Consider the following 15,341-nt stretch of genomic DNA (forward strand, 5'->3'; position numbering starts at 1 on the left):
ATGTAGAGGAGCGAACACATCGTCAGGTTCACAAAGAAAGAGGTAACTGACCGGAAGCTGACCACATGTTTGGAAGGGGTTGTGTAACTGAGTGTCGGAATGTAGATGGCGGTGCTAGATGTTTTAATATATAATTTTATATTATTTATTTTATTATATTCAATATAGGTATAAAGGCGTTTCTTTATATTGGTTTATTTTGGGTTTAAGTTGTTGTATAAGTAAGGCTTCTTTAATTTTGCGTTTGTTTATGTTTGTTTCTTTATTTAGTATTTGGGTGTTTTCTGTGGTTATGTTGTGTTTATTTGATTTGCAGTGTTCGAAAACGTGTGAAGGTGACTTTTTGTGTTCTTTGAATCTGGTTTCCATTTTTCTACTTGTTTCTCCAATATAGAAGTCGTGGCAGTTATCACATTGTATTTTATAAATAATGTTGATGTGGTGTTTGTCAGTGTAGTTTTTATATAGTATAGACCTCAGTTTTGTGCCTGGTTTTTGAATAAATTTGGTATTAACTGGAATGTCATATTTTGTTACTACTTTTTGCCAAATGCTGGTTATTTTTCTGCTGATGTCAGGAATATATGGTATACAGCAGTATATGGTTTTGTGATTCGTGAGATATATTTACTTTAGTTGGTTGATTTTGCTTTCTGTCTAGGTGTGTGCGTATAATGTTTTCTACGGTTTGTGGAGGGAACTTATTGATGTTGATTAAGTATTGTTTTATTTTGTCTAATTCATCGTTCATTTTATCTGGTGAGCATAGTTTTGAGGCTGTGTTTATTTGGTTTCTTAGTATGTTGAGTTTTTGTTTGGTTACATGTGCTGAGTCCCAAGGAATGTATAGTCCGGTATGGGTGATTTTTCGGTGGATTTAAGTACAATTCTGTATTTATAATAACTGCCAAGAGATGGCAGGACCAGTATTACAGAAGAGCTGTTGAGAAACAAATTTCCGTGAACATTCAAAATCACCGTATCCGTCGTTTAAAATATAAGATGGTGAAGGTTAGAGTTGTATAGATGTCTAGGAAGTTTTAGTTAGTCAGATGTGAATCACAGGATTAATTGTTTCTGCCTCGCTACAGCAAAAAATGCGCACTACGATTTTGGGTTGTGGTTGCGTTATAAGAGTTACTGTTAAACCCAGTCGTTCGCTGAAATTAAAGTAGCTCAAGAACTAACGATGGCTGTCTTTTTTTTAATATGTCAAAATTCACAGCAAATATCCCTTGTGTAGTATCGTGCGAAACGTCCAATCGGACATTTCTACTTCTCGCATGTTCGGAGGGAACGTTTCAATGACTGAATAAAAACATTTTGTTACGTTTAGGTAAAATACACTTAAGTGCGTTGAGTGGCTTTCAAAATTGGTTTGTTATTTTTATGTTCCGTGAATATTGATGAAGCAGGAGAGAACAACTGGGGGACCTGAAGCAGAACTAGGACCTGGAGAGAACAACTGGGGGACTTGAAGCAGAACTAAGACCTGGAGAGAACAACTGGGGGACCTGAAGCAGAACTAAGACCTGGAGAGAACAACTGGGGGACCTGAAGCAGAACTAAGACCTGAGAGAACAACTGGGGACTTGAAGCAGAACTAAGACCTGGAGAGAACAACTGGGGGACCTGAAGCAGAACTAAGACCTGGAGAGAACAACTGGGGGACCTGAAGCAGAACTAGGACCTGGAGAGAACAACTGGGGGACTTGAAGCAGAACTAAGACCTGGAGAGAACAACTGGGGGACCTGAAGCAGAACTAAGACCTGGAGAGAACAACTGGGGGACCTGAAGCAGAACTAAGACCTGGAGAGAACAACTGGGGGACCTGAAGCAGAACTAGGACCTGGAGAGAACAACTGGGGACTTGAAGCAGAACCAAGACCTGGAGAGAACAACTGGGGGACCTGAAGCAGAACTAGGACCTGGAGAGAACAACTGGGGGACCTGAAGCAGAACTTGGACCTGGAGAGAACAACTGGGGGACCTGAAGCAGAACTAGGACCTGAAATAAACACAAGATGTGTAAATTTAAACTTAGTTGTGTTTCTCTCAACATTTAGCAACCGACTGTTAGTGACATAATATAATTAGTATAAGTTGTAGTGTTATTTGTGTTTCTGTCAAATTTTTGTATATGAGTAAGTTATTTTAAATTGTTTAAGATTAAGATCTCACGAAACAAAGGGAAAATAAACTTAAAATATTAAAACTAACGAAAGAAAACAGTGTTTCTGATCAAGTTTACAATTCGATTAGGCCTTTGGTGTTTCACACGATCTGCCTAAACTGCATAACTAGTTTGGTTTATTTTGAATTGTGCGCAAAGCTACACGAGCGCTATCTGCGCTAGCCGACCCTAATTTAGCAGTGTAAGACTGGAGGGAAGGCAGCTAGTCATCACCACCCATCGCCAACTGTTGGGCTACTCTTTTGCCAACGAACACTGAGATTGATCGTAACATAATAACGATCCCACGGCTGAAAGGGCGAGCATGTTTGGTGTGACGGGGATTCGAACCCACGACCCTCGGATTATGAGTCGAGTGCCTTAACCAACTGACCATGCCAGGCCGCATAATTGGTGTTTGGCGTTTTATGGCGCAAAAGCAACTCGGCTATGTGTTCAAACTGCATAAAGCAGGAGTATGGGTTAGGGTTATTGTATCCGACTTAGGAACACACAGTTGTAAGTTAATATGTTTCTTAATTATTACTTCCGTTTATCAAGAATGACTTCATCGTTAATTATTATAATACAATTTTGTTACACAGAATCAGTTTTGATACACCTGAACAGTAACATTCCACTTGATCACTTGTCCCATTGGAACGAAAATTAACAGCTTAACTAATCTATACACGAAACTGCTTCCAAAGAATCTCACTTTGGTATTGCCGTGAGTTAGCTAATTAATCTTCGACTCGCCACTAGACTAATAGGTTGCATTGTCTGTCCGTCTGTATTGAATCCTTTATTATTTAAGGAAACCCTTAACTAGACTTGTTGTATTCAGAGTAAAAAAAAACAAACGTGTTAAAGGTGCGAGTCTTTAAATTCAAAACACAGAAATATCATGTTTATAGCTGAAGAACAAAGAATCGAATATATCTTTAGATTTATAGGTAACCAACCTGTTGCGACCATGGTTGTTACAGAATGAACTGGATAAGCACTTGATTCACAGAACATATAAACTGACCTGCTTTTATCGTAATATTTATGGTGATATAATCAAGTGTAAAACATGCTTAATTAAAAATGTTCTCTCTCTAACATTTATCAACAAAAATCTCTATGAATATATTAGTAAAGTTTACAACCCTAAGATTCAAGACCTCAAATGTTCCCGTATGTCCTGTCACATTGATGTGATCCTTCACTGGTTGTCATGACGTCAGTAACATTTTGAAATCAGTTTATACGCAGTCAGTGAAAGAGTGATTTTGAAAACACCTCTTTCAAACAGATCACGTGGTGTATCAACACGTGCTCTTACTGTATGTATGTAACGACGTTAAACCTGACAACCAGAATCGGCCAGGTGTGTTAAGGCGTTCGACTCGTAATCCGAGGGTCGCGGGTTCGAATCCCAGTCGCACCAAACATGTTCGCCCTTTCAGCCGTGGGGGCGTTATAATGTTATGATCAATCCCACTATTCGTTGGTAAAAGATTAGCCCAAGAGTTGGCGGTGGGTGATGTTGACTAGCTGCCTTCCCTCTAGTCTTACACTGCTAAATTTGGGACGGATAGTGCAGAAAGCCCTCGTGTAGCTTTGCGCGAAATTCAAAAACAAACAAACAACTATATTCAAGGAACATTGCACAGTAGCCCTTCCTACAACTCTGACATCTTCATGCATTTAAACAGATTGTAGTGAGAAACTAAACAGCGAAGATTATAAAATAATGATGTGTTGATAGATTAATGGACGCTAAGATAACAAAAATGTAACGTTTACTTTTTTAATTAAACCAAAATCCAACCAGCGGTCAACACTATTGCATCTTAAAATGTGTTAAACAAATTACGCCTGAGATGAGCACAGCGTGGAAACTTGGAAGTCTTTGGCTCATGTTAAAGTGACTTTCAGTTTTCGTAAGGTTTAGGGATAGCTGTCTTGTGATTCGATAGTTTTTTATATGATTCAATTTTGTGTCGCCCAAATACAAACTATCCGAAGTTGACGTCAAAATTGTTCAAAGTTTACAAAGTATTTTACATTCCTCAATATTTTTCTTGTATATACCAGGTGTGTCGAAACATTAAAGATGCTCTGATCAGGGCCACGTATAAAGTAATTGGAATTGACTTATCTAGTGAACTCGTGTATTCAACTGTATTTGTTATTTCGTGTTATTATACAGTTTTATAAAACATGTATTTACTGTCTATTTGTTTTACACTTTTTGGGAAAATTCCAAAATCGTGACACTTTGTTTTTAATATCTCCCAGTTTCACAACAATCTGTCGTCGGACGTAAAATGATAGAAACCCGTTCCAGCTATCTGCCCAATCCAGATGTTTAGCTTTGTGCATAACTTTAAGCAAAGAAATTGGTTTTTTATGGTTTGTTTTTGGTTTTGTAAAAGCGTCATTCTGTGTTTTACTAATTACGTATTTCAGTCATTCTATGTTTTACTAATTACGTATTTCCATCATTCTGTGTTTTACTAATTACGTATTTCCATCATTCTGTGTTTTACTAATTACGTATTTCCATCATTCTGTGTTTTACTGATTACGTATTTCCGTCATTCTGTGTTTTACTAATTACGTATTTTTCCGTCATTGACTTGAAAATTAAATAAATTCAATTGTTGTTTTTTCGAAAAATTTCAAGTTCAAGAATGTTTTATAAAAATTTATTGTTTCAAGACTTCTGAACGAATGTTATATTATAGATATTTATTAACGCATTAGAACTAAGAAAAAAACACATATATTTCAATAATTGTCCACCAAAACGTTTCTCTCTCGCCTTAATTGGAATGTTTTAAACTGTCTTATGGCCCCCTGCCGTATTTTGTAAGTTATGTATAACTCATTTGTTTATTTGCACCTAATTTAGGAGTTGGTTGTTCGCCTTCTATTACGTCACCTCGTCACAATCTTCAGGCTTTGTAACCCTTTTTGCCTGCCTGTCCCCTGGTGACTCAGTCTTTGGTTTTGGTACTCAGTATTGAGCATTTCTCTTAACAGCAACTAAGCCTTTCCTTTTTATGTATATATTTTTAATGTTGTAACTGTCTCATCCTCTCGTCACAATCTTCAGGCCATGTAACCATCCAGACCTTATTCACAGCGTAACAATATTCAGGCCATCTTGGCTTTATTCGGTATGTTGCAGGCCTGTAACTATCGTAGTTCTCATAAAGGTAAAAGTAATTGTTGAGGCAAATGTTATGACGTGTAAAACTCGTCAATATAGAAACGTAGAATAATTTTAACATAAATGTGTCGTAGAACTGACGCACTTGTCTCAGTGGAATATAGAGAAGGCCTAACTTCAATTAAGCCTAATATAATATTTCAGTTTCCGTATGCTTGTCTCAGTGGAATATAGAGAAGACCTAACTTCAAATTAAGCCTAATATATCATTTCTGGTTCCGTATGCTTGTCTCAGTGGAATATAGAGAAGGCCTAACTTCAAATTAAGCCTAATATATTATTTCTGGTTCCGTATGCTTGTCTCAGTGGAATATAGAGAAGACCTAACTTCAATTAAGCCTAATATATCATTTCTGTTTCCGTATGCTTGTCTCAGTGGAATATAGAGAAGGCCTAACTTTAGTTAAGCCTAATATATTATTTCTGGTTCCGTATGCTTGTCTCAGTGGAATATAGAGAAGGCCTAACTTCAATTAAGCCTAATATATTATTTCTGGTTCCGTATGTTGTTGTGTTTCTGAGATTTATCCTGAGAAACTATTTTCAGTGGTAAGCCTAAAGTAAGTTTACAGTGTTAATGTGTATAAACCACTTTAAAACCATGGGATGGGCATTTTTTATTTTTTTACACATAGTGACCATTATGATACACGAGCTCCTTGTCAGGTGGGGGACAAGTTTCTGAACTTACACCGCAAACATTTTTGGGTTTGATTCCAAGTGGTAGACACAATATATAGCCTTGCTCTGAAATAAACACACATACATGTGTTCTACAGCCTCACGAATACTGTAACCGAAGAAGACAAATAATACATTGTATTACTTACGCTCGTTTCGTTATATTTTATTCGCTGAGACGAATACTTCCGCGTCTAAAGATAGTAAGTATCATGTTTTAACTCGAGGTTTTCTAAAGATAATTAACGTGCCATATAAATATGGAACATAAAGATATTTGATTTTACTTTTATCGGTACACAACAAATATCTTTAATGTTGCGTAATTAGGCCTATCACATGTTGTTTTCTCTAACCCTAAAATTACTTCCTAAAACACATTTATGTGAACTAATTATGCGTCAGATTACTTATGTGTTCGTTAAAGATAAAAAAAATATAGTAATCACCCGATAAACCAACAACTATTGCTGTGTCTCTTATTAATTTGTGCTAAAAAAATGTATGGTTTTTAGATTTTTGTGTTTTTAGTAGAGTTCACCATTTATGTAAGTTTTAGATTTTTGTGTGTGTAGTAGAGTTGATCATTCTTCTAAGTTTTAGATTTTTGTGTTTCTAGTAGAGTTCACCATTTATGTAAGTTTCAGATTCCTATGCTTGTGGTAGAGTTGACCATTCTTGTAAGCTTTAGATTTCTGTGTTTGTGGTAGAGTTGACCATTCTTGTGAGTTTTAGATTTCTGTGTTTGTAGTAGAGTTGACCATCTTGTAAGTTTTAGATTTCTGTGTTTGTAGTAGAGTTCACCATTCTTGTAAATTTTAGATTTCTGTGTTTGTAGTAGAGTTGACCATCTTGTAAGTTTTGATTTCTGTGTTTGTAGTAGAGTTGACCATCTTGTAAGTTCTAGATTTCTGTGTTTGTAGTAGAGTTGACCATTCTTGTAAGTTTTAGATTTCTGTGTTTGTAGTAGAGTTGACCATTCTTGTTAGTTTTAGATTCCTGTGTTTGTTGTAGAGTTCACCATTCTTGTAAGTTTTAGATTCCTGTGTTTGTAGTAGAGTTGACCATTCTTGTAAGTTTTAGATTTCTGTGTTTGTTTTAGAGTTGACCATTCTTGTAAATTTTATATTCCTGTTTTCGTCGTAGAGTTCACCATTCTTGTAAGTTTTAGATTCCTGTGTTTGTAGTAGAGTTCACCATTCTTGTAAGTTTTAAATTCCTGTGTTTGTAGTAGAGTTGACCATTCTTGTAAATTTTAGATTCCTGTGTTTGTAGTAGAATTGACCATTCTTGTAAGTTTTAGATTTCTGTGCTTGAGGTAGAGTTGACCATTCTTGTGAGTTTTAGATTTCTGTGTTTGTGGTAGAGTTGACCATTCTTGTAAGTTTTATATTTCTGTGCTTGTGGTACAGTTGACCATTCTTGTAAGTTTTATATTTCTGTGTTTGTAGTAGAGTTGACCATTCTTGTAAATTTTAGATTCCTGTGTTTGTAGTAGAGTTGACCATCTTGTAAGTTTTAGATTTCTGTATTTGTAGTAGAGTTGATCATTCTTGTAAGTTTTAAATTTTTGTGTTTGTAGTAGAATTGATCATTCTTGTAAGTTTTAGATTTCTGTGTTTGTAGTAGAGTTGACCATTCTTGTAAGTTTTAGATTTCTGTGTTTGTGGTTGAGTTAACCATTCTTGTAAGATTTAGATTTCTGTGTTTGTGGTAGAGTTGACCATTCTTGTGAGTTTTAGATTTCTGTGTTTGTTTTATAGTTGACCATTCTTGTAAATTTTAGATTCCTGTTTTTGTTGTAGAGTTGACCATTCTTGTAAGTTTTAGATTCCTGTGTTTGTAGTAGAGTTCACCATTCTTGTAAGTTTTAGATTCCTGTGTTTCTAGTAGAGTTCACCATTCTTGTAAATTTTAGATTCCTGTTTTTGTCGTAGAGTTGACCATTCTTGTAAGTTTTAGATTTCTGTGTTTGTCGTTGAGTTAACCATTCTTGTAAGATTTAGATTTCTGTGTTTGTGGTAGAGTTGACCATTCTTGTAAGTTTTAGATTTCTGTGTTTGTAGTAGAGTTGACCATTCTTGTTAGTTTTAGATTCCTGTGTTTGTTGTAGAGTTCACCATTCTTGTAAGTTTTAGATTCCTGTGTTTGTAGTAGAGTTGACCATTCTTGTAAGTTTTAGATTCCTGTGTTTGTAGTAGAGTTGACCATTTTTGTAAGTTTTAGATTTCTGTTTTCGTCGTAGAGTTGACCATTCTTGTAAGTTTTAGATTCCTGTGTTTGTAGTAGAGTTCACCATTCTTGTAAGTTTTAGATTCCTGTGTTTGTAGTAGAGTTGACCATTCTTGTAAATTTTAGATTCCTGTTTTTGTCGTAGAGTTGACCATTCTTGTAAATTTTAGATTCCTGTGTTTGTAGTAGAATTGACCATTCTTGTAAGTTTTAGATTTCTGTGCTTGAGGTAGAGTTGACCATTCTTGTGAGTTTTAGATTTCTGTGTTTGTGGTAGAGTTGACCATTCTTGTAAGTTTTATATTTCTGTGCTTGTGGTACAGTTGACCATTCTTGTAAGTATTATATTTCTGTGTTTGTAGTAGAGTTGACCATTCTTGTAAATTTTAGATTCCTGTGTTTGTAGTAGAGTTGACCATCTTGTAAGTTTTAGATTTCTGTGTTTGTAGTTGAGTTGACCATTCTTGTAAGTTTTAGATTTCTGTGTTTGTTTTAGAGTTGACCATTCTTGTAAATTTTATATTCCTGTTTTCGTCGTAGAGTTCACCATTCTTGTAAGTTTTAGATTCCTGTGTTTGTAGTAGAGTTCACCATTCTTGTAAGTTTTAGATTCCTGTGTTTGTAGTAGAGTTGACCATTCTTGTAAATTTTAGAATCCTGTTTTTGTCGTAGAGTTGACCATTCTTGTAAATTTCAGATTCCTGTGTTTGTAGTAGAATTGACCATTCTTGTAAGTTTTATATTTCTGTGCTTGTGGTAGAGTTGACCATTCTTGTGAGTTTTAGATTTCTGTGTTTGTGGTGGAGTTGACCATTCTTGTAAGTTTTATATTTCTGTGCTTGTGGTACAGTTGACCATTCTTGTAAGTTTTATATTTCTGTGTTTGTAGTAGAGTTGACCATCTTGTAAGTTTTAGATTTCTGTATTTGTAGTAGAGTTGATCATTCTTGTAAGTTTTAAATTTTTGTGTTTGTAGTAGAATTGATCATTCTTGTAAGTTTTAGATTTCTGTGTTTGTAGTAGAGTTGACCATTCTTGTAAGTTTTAGATTTCTGTGTGTGTGGTTGAGTTAACCATTCTTGTAAGATTTAGATTTCTGTGTTTGTGGTAGAGTTGACCATTCTTGTGAGTTTTATATTTCTGTGTTTGTAGTAGAGTTGACCATTCTTGTAAATTTTATATTTCTGTGTTTGTAGTAGAGTTGACCATTCTTGTAAATTTTAGATTCCTGTGTTTGTAGTAGAGTTGACCATCTTGTAAGTTTTAGATTTCTATATTTGTAGTAGAGTTGATCATTCTTGTAAGTTTTAAATTTTTGTGTTTGTAGTAGAATTGATCATTCTTGTAAGTTTTAGATTTCTGTGTTTGTAGTAGAGTTGACCATCTTGTAAGTTTTAGATTTCTGTGTTTGTAGTAGAGTTCACCATTCTTGTAAATTTTAGATTTCTGTGTTTGTAGTAGAGTTGACCATCTTGTAAGTTTTAGATTTCTGTGTTTGTAGTAGAGTTGACCATCTTGTAAGTTTTAGATTTCTGTGTTTGTAGTAGAGTTGATCATTCTTGTAAGTTTTAGATTTCTGTGTTTGTGGTAGAGTTGACCATTCTTGTGAGTTTTAGATTTCTGTGTTTGTAGTAGAGTTGACCATTCTTGTAAGTTTTAGATTCCTGTGTTTGTTGTAGAGTTCACCATTCTTGTAAGTTTTAGATTCCTGTGTTTGTAGTAGAGTTGACCATTCTTGTAAGTTTTAGATTTCTGTGTTTGTTTTGGAGTTGACCATTCTTGTAAATTTTATATTCCTGTTTTCGTCGTAGAGTTCACCATTCTTGTAAGTTTTAGATTCCTGTGTTTGTAGTAGAGTTCACCATTCTTGTAAGTTTTAGATTCCTGTGTTTGTAGTAGAGTTGACCATTCTTGTAAATTTTAGATTCCTGTGTTTGTAGTAGAATTGACCATTCTTGTAAGTTTTATATTTCTGTGCTTGTGGTAGAGTTGACCATTCTTGTGAGTTTTAGATTTCTGTATTTGTGGTGGAGTTGACCATTCTTGTAAGTTTTATATTTCTGTGCTTGTGGTACAGTTGACCATTCTTGTAAGTTTTATATTTCTGTGTTTGTAGTAGAGTTGACCATTCTTGTAAATTTTAGATTCCTGTGTTTGTAGTAGAGTTGACCATCTTGTAAGTTTTAGATTTCTGTATTTGTAGTAGAGTTGATCATTCTTGTAAGTTTTAAATTTTTGTGTTTGTAGTAGAATTGATCATTCTTGTAAGTTTTAGATTTCTGTGTTTGTAGTAGAGTTGACCATTCTTGTAAGTTTTAGATTTCTGTGTTTGTGGTTGAGTTAACCATTCTTGTAAGATTTAGATTTCTGTGTTTGTGGTAGAGTTGACCATTCTTGTGAGTTTTAGATTTCTGTGTTTGTTTTATAGTTGACCATTCTTGTAAATTTTAGATTCCTGTTTTTGTCGTAGAGTTGACCATTCTTGTAAGTTTTAGATTCCTGTGTTTGTAGTAGAGTTGACCATTCTTGTAAATTTTAGATTCCTGTTTTTGTCGTAGAGTTGACCATTCTTGTAAATTTTAGATTCCTGTGTTTGTAGTAGAATTGACCATTCTTGTAAGTTTTAGATTTCTGTGCTTGAGGTAGAGTTGACCATTCTTGTCAGTTTTAGATTTCTGTGTTTGTGGTAGAGTTGGCCATTCTTGTAAGTTTTATATTTCTGTGCTTGTGGTACAGTTGACCATTCTTGTAAGTTTTATATTTCTGTGTTTGTAGTAGAGTTGACCATTCTTGTAAATTTTAGATTCCTGTGTTTGTAGTAGAGTTGACCATCTTGTAAGTTTTAGATTTCTCTATTTGTAGTAGAGTTGATCATTCTTGTAAGTTTTAAATTTTTGTGTTTGTAGTAGAATTGATCATTCTTGTAAGTTTTAGATTTCTGTGTTTGTAGTAGAGTTGACCATCTTGTAAGTTTTAGATTTCTGTGTTTGTAGTAGAGTTCACCATTCTTGTAAGTTTTAGATTTCTGTGTTTGTAGTAGAGTTGACCATCTTGTAAGTTTTAGATTTCTGTGTTTGTAGTAGAGTTGACCATCTTGTAAGTTTTAGATTTCTGTGTTTGTAGTAGAGTTGACCATTCTTGTAAGTTTTAGATTCCTGTGTTTGTTGTAGAGTTCACCATTCTTGTAAGTTTTAGATTCCTGTGTTTGTAGTAGAGTTGACCATTCTTGTAAGTTTTAGATTTCTGTGTTTGTTTTAGAGTTGACCATTCTTGTAAATTTTATATTCCTGTTTTCGTCGTAGAGTTCACCATTCTTGTAAGTTTTAGATTCCTGTGTTTGTAGTAGAGTTCACCATTCTTGTAAGTTTTAGATTCCTGTGTTTGTAGTAGAGTTGACCATTCTTGTAAGTTTTAGATTTCTGTGCTTGTGGTAGAGTTGACCATTCTTGTGAGTTTTAGATTTCTGTGTTTGTGGTAGAGTTGACCATTCTTGTAAGTTTTATATTTCTGTGCTTGTGGTACAGTTGACCATTCTTGTAAGTTTTATATTTCTGTGTTTGTAGTAGAGTTGACCATTCTTGTAAATTTTAGATTCATGTGTTTGTAGTAGAGTTGACCATTTTGTAAGTTTTAGATTTCTGTGTTTGTAGTAGAGTTGATCATTCTTGTAAGTTTTAGATTTTTTGTGTTTGTAGTAGAGTTGATCATTCTTGTAAGTTTTAGATTTCTGTGTTTGTGGTTGAGTTGACCATTCTTGTGAGTTTTAGATTTCTGTGTTTGTGGTAGAGTTGTCCATTCTTGTAAGTTTCATATTTCTGTGTTTATAGTTGAGTTGACCATTCTTGTAAGTTTTAGATTTCTGTGTTTGTGGTTGAGTTGACCATTCTTGTAAGTTTTAGATTCCTGTGTTTGTAGTAGAGTTCACCATTCTTGTAAGTTTTATATTTCTGTGCTTGTGGTACAGTTGACCATTCTTGTAAGTTTTATATTTCTGTGTTTGTAGTAGAGTTGACCATTCTTGTAAGTTTTAGATTTCTGTGTTTGTAGTAGAGTTGATCATTCTTGTAAGTTTTAGATTTCTGTGTTTGTGGTTGAGTTGACCATTCTTGTGAGTTTTAGATTTCTGTGTTTGTGGTAGAGTTGACCATTCTTGTAAGTTTTAGATTTCTCTGCTTGTGGTACAGTTGACCATTCTTGTAAGTTTTATATTTCTGTGTTTGTAGTAGAGTTGACCATTCTTGTAAATTTTAGATTTCTGTGCTTGTAGTAGAGTTGACCATCTTGTAAGTTTTAGATTTCCGTGTTTGTAGTAGAGTTGACCATTCTTGTAAGTTTTAGATTTCTGTGTTTGTAGTAGAGTTCACCATTCTTGTAAGTTTTAGATTTCTGTGTTTGTGGTTGAGTTAACCATTCTTGTAAGTTTTAGAATCCTGTGTTTGTAGTAGAGTTAACCATTCTTGTAAGTTTTAGATTCCTGTGTTTGTAGTAGAGTTAACCATTCTTGTAAGTTTTAGATTTTTGTGTTTATAGTTGAGTTGACCATTCTTGTAAGTTTTAGATTTCTGTGTTTGTGGTTGAGTTAACCATTCTTGTAAGTTTTAGATTTCTGTGTTTGTTTTAGAGTTAACCATTCTTGTAAATTTTATATTCCTGTTTTCGTCGTAGAGTTCACCATTCTTGTAAGTTTTAGATTCCTGTGTTTGTAGTAGAGTTCACCATTCTTGTAAGTTTTAGATTTCTGTGTTTGTAGTAGAGTTGACCATCTTGTAAGTTTTAGATTTCTGTGTTTGTAGTAGAGTTCACCATTCTTGTAAATTTTAGATTTCTGTGTTTGTAGTAGAGTTGACCATCTTGTAAGTTTTAGATTTCTGTGTTTGTAGTAGAGTTGACCATCTTGTAAGTTTTAGATTTCTGTGTTTGTAGTAGAGTTGATCATTCTTGTAAGTTTTAGATTTCTGTGTTTGTGGTAGAGTTGACCATTCTTGTGAGTTTTAGATTTCTGTGTTTGTAGTAGAGTTGACCATTCTTGTAAGTTTTAGATTCCTGTGTTTGTTGTAGAGTTCACCATTCTTGTAAGTTTTAGATTCCTGTGTTTGTAGTAGAGTTGACCATTCTTGTAAGTTTTAGATTTCTGTGTTTGTTTTAGAGTTGACCATTCTTGTAAATTTTATATTCCTGTTTTCGTCGTAGAGTTCACCATTCTTGTAAGTTTTAGATTCCTGTGTTTGTAGTAGAGTTCACCATTCTTGTAAGTTTTAGATTCCTGTGTTTGTAGTAGAGTTGACCATTCTTGTAAATTTTAGATTCCTGTGTTTGTAGTAGAATTGACCATTCTTGTAAGTTTTATATTTCTGTGCTTGTGGTAGAGTTGACCATTCTTGTGAGTTTTAGATTTCTGTATTTGTGGTGGAGTTGACCATTCTTGTAAGTTTTATATTTCTGTGCTTGTGGTACAGTTGACCATTCTTGTAAGTTTTATATTTCTGTGTTTGTAGTAGAGTTGACCATTCTTGTAAATTTTAGATTCCTGTGTTTGTAGTAGAGTTGACCATCTTGTAAGTTTTAGATTTCTGTATTTGTAGTAGAGTTGATCATTCTTGTAAGTTTTAAATTTTTTGTGTTTGTAGTAGAATTGATCATTCTTGTAAGTTTTAGATTTCTGTGTTTGTAGTAGAGTTGACCATTCTTGTAAGTTTTAGATTTCTGTGTTTGTGGTTGAGTTAACCATTCTTGTAAGATTTAGATTTCTGTGTTTGTGGTAGAGTTGACCATTCTTGTGAGTTTTAGATTTCTGTGTTTGTTTTATAGTTGACCATTCTTGTAAATTTTAGATTCCTGTTTTTGTCGTAGAGTTGACCATTCTTGTAAGTTTTAGATTCCTGTGTTTGTAGTAGAGTTCACCATTCTTGTAAATTTTAGATTCCTGTTTTTGTCGTAGAGTTGACCATTCTTGTAAATTTTAGATTCCTGTGTTTGTAGTAGAATTGACCATTCTTGTAAGTTTTAGATTTCTGTGCTTGAGGTAGAGTTGACCATTCTTGTCAGTTTTAGATTTCTGTGTTTGTGGTAGAGTTGACCATTCTTGTAAGTTTTATATTTCTGTGCTTGTGGTACAGTTGACCATTCTTGTAAGTTTTATATTTCTGTGTTTGTAGTAGAGTTGACCATTCTTGTAAATTTTAGATTCCTGTGTTTGTAGTAGAGTTGACCATCTTGTAAGTTTTAGATTTCTCTATTTGTAGTAGAGTTGATCATTCTTGTAAGTTTTAAATTTTTGTGTTTGTAGTAGAATTGATCATTCTTGTAAGTTTTAGATTTCTGTGTTTGTAGTAGAGTTGACCATCTTGTAAGTTTTAGATTTCTGTGTTTGTAGTAGAGTTCACCATTCTTGTAAATTTTAGATTTCTGTGTTTGTAGTAGAGTTGACCATCTTGTAAGTTTTAGATTTCTGTGTTTGTAGTAGAGTTGACCATCTTGTAAGTTTTAGATTTCTGTGTTTGTAGTAGAGTTGACCATTCTTGTAAGTTTTAGATTCCTGTGTTTGTTGTAGAGTTCACCATTCTTGTAAGTTTTAGATTCCTGTGTTTGTAGTAGAGTTGACCATTCTTGTAAGTTTTAGATTTCTGTGTTTGTTTTAGAGTTGACCATTCTTGTAAATTTTATATTCCTGTTTTCGTCGTAGAGTTCACCATTCTTGTAAGTTTTAGATTCCTGTGTTTGTAGTAGAGTTCACCATTCTTGTAAGTTTTAGATTCCTGTGTTTGTAGTAGAGTTGACCATTCTTGTAAGTTTTAGATTTCTGTGCTTGTGGTAGAGTTGACCATTCTTGTGAGTTTTAGATTTCTGTGTTTGTGGTAGAGTTGACCATTCTTGTAAGTTTTATATTTCTGTGCTTGTGGTACAGTTGACCATTCTTGTAAGTTTTATATTTCTGTGTTTGTAGTAGAGTTGACCATTCTTGTAAATTTTAGATTCATGTGTTTGTAGTAGAGTTGACCATTTTGTAAGTTTTAGATTTCTGTGTTTGT

This window comes from Tachypleus tridentatus, chromosome 3 (genome assembly GCF_004210375.1).
Source record: "Tachypleus tridentatus isolate NWPU-2018 chromosome 3, ASM421037v1, whole genome shotgun sequence".
Taxonomy (NCBI): domain Eukaryota; kingdom Metazoa; phylum Arthropoda; class Merostomata; order Xiphosura; family Limulidae; genus Tachypleus; species Tachypleus tridentatus.